The sequence below is a fragment of the Saccopteryx bilineata genome, chromosome 3 (genome assembly GCF_036850765.1).
Source record: "Saccopteryx bilineata isolate mSacBil1 chromosome 3, mSacBil1_pri_phased_curated, whole genome shotgun sequence".
NCBI lineage: Eukaryota > Metazoa > Chordata > Mammalia > Chiroptera > Emballonuridae > Saccopteryx > Saccopteryx bilineata.
Window position 1 is genome coordinate 236,497,858 of NC_089492.1, and position 9,498 is coordinate 236,507,355.

Sequence of the window (9,498 nt, forward strand, 5' to 3'; positions counted from 1 at the left end):
AGCTCAAGGCTGTTCTGCAGAGAACCACCAGTCAGATATCTCCCTGGCATAGTGCCCAGCCCAGAACAAATGAGGGACAGCTTGCAGTGATGAAACAGTAAGGGCATGGAGAGCCATCAGACAGGACAGGTGACATTGTGATGCCTCCAGATCAGGTTTCCATGGTGTCAGAGAGACAAACCCAAGGTCACAAAGCACTGGCAGTCAGGAAAGATTCAAGGTGATTTTGGGGGGATTTAATCCATTCACTTAATTAACAAACATCACAGAGTCCCAGTATATGTTAGCTGCTGTGCTCAGCTGCTGCTCACACAAGAGGGAGAAAAACATAGTTGCTGCCTTGCAGCAACTTGAAATTTCATAGGGAAATCAGGAACAAATATTCTCAAGACAGTGGGATAAGAGCACAAATAGAATGTGCAAAGTCTAGTTGAGGTACCATGGATTAGAGAAGATGTCAGTAAAATGACCCTTTTGTTTCTAAAATCTTATATTTGAGCGAGGGTTGAGATGTTATGCAATAAAAGTAGTGAGTTGAGACTCAGGAGATAAGGCTCTTATCCCTTCCTGCTTCTTTTGGACTCTCTTCACCTCTTTGGGACTTAGTATCCCAACTGAACTATGTGTTTCTTAAGGTTCAGGCAGTAACCTAAGCTCTTTCTATGTCTCTAAGTTTCCTCGCTGAGAAATGGGGACAAGCTTGACACAGTGGATAAAGTATCAACCTGGAACACTGAGGTCGCCAGTTCAAAACCCTGGGCTTGCCTGGTCAAGGCACATATGGGAGTTGATGTTTCCTGTTCCTCCTTCCCTCTCTCTTCATCTCTCTCTCTCTCTCTCTCTCTCTCTCTCTCTCTTTATCTCTTTCCCCCTCTCTCTCCCTCTTTCTCTAAAATTAATAAATAAAGTCTTTTTAAAAATTTAAAAGAAAAGGAAAAATGGAGACAGCAATAATATCTACCTCAGAGGATTCAGTGACTTAGTATTTGTGAAAGTACTCAGAACAATGCCTAATTCACAATAAGCACTATACATCTGTTAAATCAAGTAAATATAACTATCCTAATTGTTTGTCATCAAGTCTCTATTTTAAATCCCTGAGTGAAAGGAATTAAAAGACTTTTTTTTTAATTTTTATTTATTTATTTATTTTTAGAGAGGAGAGAGAGAGACAGAGAGAGAGAAGGGGGGAGGAGCTGGAAGCATTAACTCTCATATGTGCTTTGACCAGGCAAGCCAAGGGTTTCGAACCGGCGACCTCAGCATTTCCAGGTCGATGCTTTATCCACTGCGCCACCACAGGTCAGGAATTAAAAGACTTTTTAAGGACCCTTTAAGCCTCAGCAGTGACTCTCACATCATCAGACCATGCTGCCTACCACCCTCCTTATTACAATCCTCTACCAACACTCAGATTGCTGAGTTAGCTCCTGGTTCGCTATGACCCTCCCAACACTATCCCCATCATAATTCTGTGATTTCTTTACCCACATAGACAATTCTTTCAGTGTCATAGCTTCTGTTTCCCTTGACTGCTCACGTATACTCTCAACCCTGAGGAGAACAGGTACATGAGACAGGTTCTCTAAACACTGTCATTTTTATTTTAGACAGAATACAGTTTATTTTTATGTTTTCTTAGGCAATTCCTATTTAATCCTAGTTTGTACAGAGTTATATATAAAATATAGATTTTTTTTGTGGCAGAGACAGAGAGAGTCAGAGAGAGGGACAGATAGGGACAGACAGACAGGAAGGGAGAGAGATGAGAAGAATCAATTCTTCGTTGCGGCTCCTTAAGTTGTTCATTGATTGATTTCTCATATGTGCCTTGACCAGGGGGACTACAGCAGAGTAAGTGACCCCTTGCTTGAGCCAGCGACCTTGAGCTCAAGCTGGTGAGCCATGCTCAAACCAGATGAGCCCACGCTCAAGCTGGCGACCTTGGGGTCTCGAACCTGGGTCCTCCACATCCTAATCCAACACTCTATCCATTGCACCACTGCCTGGTCAGGCTAAAATATAGATTTTTAAATATGTCTTTAGTTTTCTGACAAAGGGACTAAATGGGTCATAACATAGTGAATTGGAATAACAGCACTACTTACAAATTAAATGGATCAATTCCATCCTTAAAACAAACATATTTTATTTTAGATGTTTCCTAGTTGAAAGTTGCAACCCTTGGAGATTGCATGGGTAGTCTCTAGTCAACATTAAATAATAGATGGGGGTGGGGAGATCCTTTATATAGAGTAGCTCAAAAAGAACTTATGGATGCCTCAAGAAGGCTGTAATTTTATTATGTCAGAGGACAGGAAATCTGTTAGAATTTAAGTAATGTTCTTTCTTCATTTCTATTAGATTCTCTCCATGTGTTTACCAAGTTAATAAAACACCCCTCCCCTCCACCTTCTTCATCTTGACCAGGCCTCCTCACCGGCCAGCATGGCCTGCTTCTCCTGCAGGTTTTGCCATGGAGTCATCTGGACGGAAGTGGGTCCTTGGACTGTAGCTCTTGCTTTGGTTGGTCTGGGAGTGTGGGGTTGGACTGCTCCCAGAACCTGGTAGGAGCCCCCAGGACCCTGCTCTCACCCACTCTTAGATTCCAGCCTTCCAGAATCCTGGTTTACTAACCCCACCTCGGCAACAGCAGGAGGTTCCAAATGTCTCATTTATACCTGAATTCCTCACTGGGTTGAGAGCTCTTCTCTGACCCTCTGTCTACTTTTAGGGTTTTCATACCTACTTAGCCTTGGCGGGAGTACCATCTGTCACTAGTTGTAAGACCTGGGACAAGCAACCTAAGCTTTCTGAATCTCCATTTTTGTTTCTTTTCTTTTTCTTTTTTTAGTTCAAAACATCTTATTTTCTTTCTTTTGTTGTTGTTGGTTTTTTTTGTTTGTTTGTTTGGGGTTTTTTGGGTATTTTTCCAAAGTTGGAAACGGGGAGGCAGACAGACAGACTCCCGCATGCACCCAACCGAGATCCACCTGGCATGCCCACCAGGGGGCGATGCTCTGCCCATCTAGGGTATTGCTCTGTTGCAACCAGAGCCATTCTAGCGCCTGAGGCAGAGATCATGGAGCCATCCTGAGTGCCTGAGCCAACTTTGCTCCAATGGAGCCTTGGCTGCAGGAGGGGAAGAGAGAGACAGAGAGGAAAGAGAGGGGGAAGGGGTAGAGAAGCAGATGGGCACTTCTCTTGTGTGCCCTGGCTAGGAATCGAACCCAGGACTCCTGCACGCCAGGCTGATGCTCTACCACTGAGCCAACCGGCCAGGGCCAAAACATCTTATTTTCAATTATAGTACTAAAGATTTATGCTTCACTTCCTCTGTGATCAATGGCATAAATTAAGACAACAAAAGGGCCTGACCTGTGGTGGCGCAGTGTGTAAAGCGTCAACCTGGAATGCTGAGGTCACCAGTTTGAAACCCTGGGCTTGCCTGATGAAGGCACATATGGGAGTTGATGCTTTCTGCTATTCCCTCTTTCTCTCTCTCTCTCTCTCTCTCTCCTTTTTAAAGTGAATACTAGTAAAAAAAGAATGTTTTTCTATGTAACTTTCAGCAGGAATTGCATCTGCAATAGTGAAGTAACCAACTTAAAAACAGGCAAAGAAAGTGCAATTAAAAGAAAAGAGCAAAAGGAAGAAAGAATAGAGAGAGAGAAGAAGAAAGGAAAGAAGGGAGGAAGGAAGGGAGAGAGGGAAGGAGGGAGGGAGGGGAAAGAATCTTCATTTTCTGAACCTCCTCAGGGCTGATATGAAAACAAAAATGAAAGGGATAGATAGATACAGGTATGAATATAGGTTAGGATATAAATAGAGGTACATAAATATTCGAGAAACACCAGTTCTCTCCTCTGCTACCTTTCACGTATCTCAGCTATGGGTGCCGTGTCCATTGCTTCAGGCCTCCTGGACTCTCCATGAAAGCCTGAGCTTCCTATACCCTCAGAGACCGTACTGTGTGTCTACTAGACTGTGGCCTCCCCTCTCCCTTCATCTTCCTCCCCAGCATGTGACACTGAGGTTCCTGCTTGCACCATGGTTGAGCCAGCATACCTCCCAACAGTTCCATCCGTTTAGATCAGTGGTAGTCAACCTGGCCCCTACCGCCCACTAGTGGGCGTTCCAGCTTTCATGGTGGGTGGTAGCAGAGCAACCAAAGTACAATATAAATAAAAAGATAGATTTAACTATAGTAAGTTGTTTTATAAAGATTTATTCTGCCAAACTTAACGAAAATCCAACATAAAGTACTTGGTAAGTAATTATTATTATATGTTTTAACTTGCTGTAACTCTGCTTTATAAATTTTATAAAGTAAAGTTACTTCCCTACTTTATAAATCACCATTACTGTGGAACCGGTGGGCGGTTAGAAAATTTTACTACTAACAGAGATACAAAAGGGGGTGGTAGGTATAAAAAGGTTGACTACCCCTGATTTAGATCATCTTCTCCTCTTCCCCTAACACTCCAAATGTTATTGGCACTCAAAAGTTCACCCAGAGGGCCAATAGCAGCAGTATCCCCTGGAGCTTGTTTAAAATGCAGAATGTGCTGCTCTATCCCAGACCTACTGAATTAGGTACTTCATTTTAACAAGACCCCCAAGTGATTTCATAGGTGCCCTACAATTTGAAAAGCACAGCACTGACTCTTGTTTAAGGCTCAACGTTATGAAAGTGTCACTGATCCTTCTGTCCTACTTGTCCACTTAGCTCCATTTGGACACTGTTGTTTACTTTCTTTTATGTGCTCCCAGATACCCCAACACTCACCATTCATCCACCCATGCCATCCATCATCTATCCATGCCTCCATCCATCCTTGAATTTGGAAACACCCAGTGAGGGCTTATCTTGGCAAGACACTTCCCCTATTGGTGAAGATGAAAAGATAAACCCTACACACTCCTTTCCCTAGGAGAGCTCAGTCTTGTGGAGAAGGTAACTAGTTTATAGATACTTACAAGATATCAATGAGTGCTATTTGTTCCGCAGTCACAAATGTTTACTTTTTTTCTAGGAGGCTAAGGAGCACAAAGAAGGCACATACCATTCAGTCAATGGGGTCAGGAAGACTAACCAGAGACGCGGACTTACAAACTGGAGGCTAATCCTTTTAAGTCTCAGTCTACACATTCCTCCTGCAGGGAGCCTTCTCTGATATTTCCCTACTAGGTTAGGGACTCCTTCTCTGTGCACTATCAGCCTGCCAAAAGCCAAGAAAACACATTCCCATCCTTGGGAACAACATGTGCAAAAAATCTACAGGCTAAAAATATCATGGAACATGTGGTGTATATATATTAATATATCTGCTGCACTGCAATGATTTCTGTATATATCAGTCTTCCCTACTCATCTGTGAGTTCCTCAAGGGCAAGAGCTATGACTTGTTGATCTCTGCCTTTCCAGGACCTAGTACGGTGCCGGCAGGCAGTAGGTGTTCAGTAACGGGACAGCAACAACATAGGTTTGGAGAGGGATTTCTTATGGGTTTAGTTCATTACCCTTCAAACTGGTATCTTAGACTCCTCCTAGAGCAGTAGGATAAGACCTCTAAGGATAAATGAGTTTTTGAATTTGTTTGTTTGTTTGTTTTAGAATGAGAATCAGAGAGACGGATAGATAGGGACAGACAGACAGAACCGAGAGAGATAAGAAGCATCGATCATCAGTTTTTTGTTGTGTCACTTTTTTTTTTTTTTTTTTTTTACAGAGACAGAGAGAGAGAGTCAGAGAGGGACAGATAGAGACAGACAGGAATGGAGAGATGAGAAGCATCAATCATTAGTTTTTCGTTGCTACACCTTAGTTGTTCATTGACTGCTTTCTCATATGTGCCTTGACCGAGGGCCTTCAGTAGACGGAGTAACCCCTTGCTGGAGCCAGCGACCTTGGGTTTAAGCTGGTGAGCCTTTGCTCAAACCAGATGAGCCCGCGCTCAAGCTGGCGACCTCGGGGTTTCGAACCTCGATCCTCCGCATCCCATTCCGACCTCCATCCACTGAGCCACCACATGGTCAGGCTAAATATTTTTATTAAAGGGAAAAATTATAGATTATGGCCGGTATCTGAATCCTGTGTAAGCAAAAATTATTATTTTTAAAAATCTATCTCATTCATTGGTAACCATCAAAAGAGTGGGGAGAGAGCCGCCGGGAGGGCCACGATGCACACTGGGAAAGCAGCAGCACCAGATCCAAGATGGCGGCTAGCAGGAGGCTGATGAAGGAGCTTGAAGAAATCCGCAAATGTGGAATGAAAAACTTCCGTAACATCCAGGTTGATGAAGCTAATTTATTGACTTGGCAAGGGCTTATTGTTCCTGACAACCCTCCCTATGATAAGGGAGCCTTCAGAATCGAAATAAACTTTCCAGCAGAGTACCCATTCAAACCACGGAAGATCACATTTAAAACAAAGATCTATCATCCCAACATCGATGAAAAGGGGCAGGTCTGCCTGCCAGTAATTAGTGCTGAAAACTGGAAGCCAGCAACCAAAACCGACCAAGTAATCCAGTCCCTCATAGCACTGGTGAATGACCCCCAGCCCGAGCACCCACTTCGGGCTGACCTAGCTGAAGAATACTCTAAGGACCGTAAAAAATTCTGTAAGAATGCTGAAGAGTTTACAAAGAAATATGGGGAAAAGCGACCTGTGGACTAAAATCTGCCACAATTGATTCCAGCGAGTGTGAGCAGAGACCCCGAGCAGTGCAGAGACATCCCGCAAAACAGGACTCTGTGGAAAATTGACAGGTGCCACTGCCTGGTGTTCGCTGTGGCAGTTACTAACTTTCTACACTTTTCTTAATCAAAAGTGATCTAGGTAACCTGTAAAGAAAGGATTAAAAATTTAAGATGTTCTAAAAAAAAAAAAAAAAAAAGAGTGGGGAGAGAAAAGTTCAGAGGTGGCTAACCAGTAACGCACGAGCATGTGCTTTTGGTGGCCCTGCCTCTCCACTTCCAAGCCCAGGGGTCCACACATTCTTCACTAGAGACTCTCATACAGGGCGCAGTTACTGCCCCTGTGTTAAATTTCATTTGCATATAGCACTGAGGTGGGTGCCTCTTCTGCTCACTGCTGGAAAGGGAGCCTGAGATCATCTGGCTCGTTCTAGTTATATGAGCTGAAATGAAGAGGGCCTTAACTTCCATGCCCTTTTTTTTTTTTTTTTTTTTTTTCTTCCATGCCCTTTTAAAAATTTTATTGGAATTAAGAACTTCAGAGTCAAACAGACTTTAAAAAAAATCTTCTAGTTCACCAGTTTCCAACTTGCAGCCCTTGGCTCCATCTGAGTTATGGCAAGAGGTCCATGAATCTGTATTGGCACCCCACACTGGGCACAGGATGAATTACGGTTACACACAAATAAGTTCTATTTTTCAAGTCATGTGCCTGTAGCAGTTTAGAACACTGACTCTGGAGCCAGACTGCCTGGATTTGAATCTCCGCTCCACCACTGCAAGTCTTATGCCTTTTGGGAAGGGACTTTCTATGCCTCAGTATCCCCATCTGTAAAATGGGTATAATTAACTATATCTCTCTTATAGGATTAATGAACTGACACTTGTATAGACCATAACAAGCACTATAAAATATTGGTTAAACGAAACAACAAAATTTGTTACAACTCTAATAAATAATTATTTGTACATATATTAAACATTGTTTGTCTCTCCCTATCTTGTAAGGTAATAGGAGGGCGATGTTGACCTTTTTCTTAATGATATTGACAGGGCTGACAGAACAGCTAGCACAGTGTTAATGGATACTATTTTATGGGACAGACTCTTCACTTCTTTTCTCACTGCATCCCCCTGCTCAAGAACCTACTATGGCTCTCTATTGCTTACTCCACCAAATTGAGTTTCTGTGCCTGAATTTCAAGCCCCAGTAACCTGGCCATTTTTGGTATCTCTGTCTCATTCATCCTCAATAAGGGCAATATCGCCCCCAAGGGGACAAATATTGGTTTTGGGGCTTGAGAAAAATCCTGCTTTTTCCATGGACGTAGCACATAAACAGATATATAGTACATAATAGATATACTACATATGTGGTATTAAGATTTCACTGGAAGATATAATTGGGGAAAATGTCTAAAAAGATTCCTGGGCAATAATGAAAAAAAAGTTTAATAAACAGATCCAGCCTTATTTCTCTCAAGAGAAAAATCAGGCCCTGGCCTGTTTGCTCAGTAGTAGAGTATCGGCTCGGCGTGTGGAAGTCCCAGGTTCGATTCTTGGCCAGGGCACACAGGAGAGGCGCCCATCTACTTCTCCATCCCTTCCCCTTTTCTCTCTGTCTCTCTCTTCCCCTCCCATAGCCAAGGCTCCATTGGAGCAAATTTGGCCCTGGTGCTGAGGATGGCTGCATGGTCTCCACCTCAGGCACTAGAATGGCTCTGGTTGCAACAGAGCATTGCCCCCTAGTGGGCATGCCCGGTGGATCCCGGTTGGGCACATGCGGGAGTCTGTCTGTCTGCCTCCCCGGTTCTCACTTCTGAAAAATACGAGAGAGAGAGAGAGAGAGAGAGAGAGAGAGAGAGAGAGAGAGAAATCACTCACAGCATAAAGGGTCATGAAAATCAGTTTGGGGGAGTAAAATGGAGGATATCTGCTGATGACCTCTGAGACCCTTTTCAGCCCCCAATAGCTGAGTGCTCACCAAGATGACACATATGTACTCACCCAGAGCCTTTGCCCTTTTCACTAATGAATTCATTCCTATGCACTGGCCTTTATTTTCTCTTTCCATTCACCTCTCCACACTCCCAGAACTTCTGTCTTCTCCTCTCCCAGCCTCTTCTTTTTTTAGAGAGAGACAGGAAGGGAGAGAGGCGAGAAGCATCAGCTAGTAGTTGCGCCACTTTAGTTGTTCATTGACTGATCCTCATATGTGCCTTAACCTGGGGTAGAGAGGGTGGAGAGGAGGGCTCCATGCAAGCCAGTGACCCCTTGCTCTATCCAGCAACCTTGGGCTTCGAGCCAGAGACCTTGGAGCTGAAGCCAGTAACCATGGGATCATGTTAATGATCCCATGCTCAAGCCGGCAACCTCGAGGTTTCTAACCTGGGACCTCAGTGTCCCAGGTTGACTCTCTATCCACTGCGCCATCATCGGTCAAACTTTTCTTCTCTTTTTTGAGTCCCAACCTCCTTCACATGAATCCTCCTCTCCTAACACTCTCTCCCTCCCACCTCCAATCCAGTGCTGGCTCCATGTATGAGCTGGGATTTGAGTGTTGAATGGTTCTTCAAAGCCCTAGGACATGATATTTCTAGCTTGTCCCAAGCGTAGTCCTTGTAAATATTTGCTGAGTCAATGAATGGATGAATGATATTTATGTATCTCTCTCCTTTCTCCTCCCCGTCTCCTTTCACAATGCCCAAAGCAGTAAATAACTCATTGGACAGAGAACATTGTCCTAATTTGGGATTCCCCAAAAGCAAACCATGAGGCAGGGATTGGAGTACA

At 43.7% G+C, this 9,498-nt stretch overlaps 1 pseudogene; it reads left to right on the top strand.

Annotated features, from left to right (window-relative positions):
- The first annotated feature begins 6,193 nt into the window (after window positions 1-6,193).
- On the top strand, window positions 6,194-6,753 carry LOC136329029 (ubiquitin-conjugating enzyme E2 L3 pseudogene; annotated as a pseudogene).
- Window positions 6,754-9,498: the final 2,745 nt, after the last annotated feature.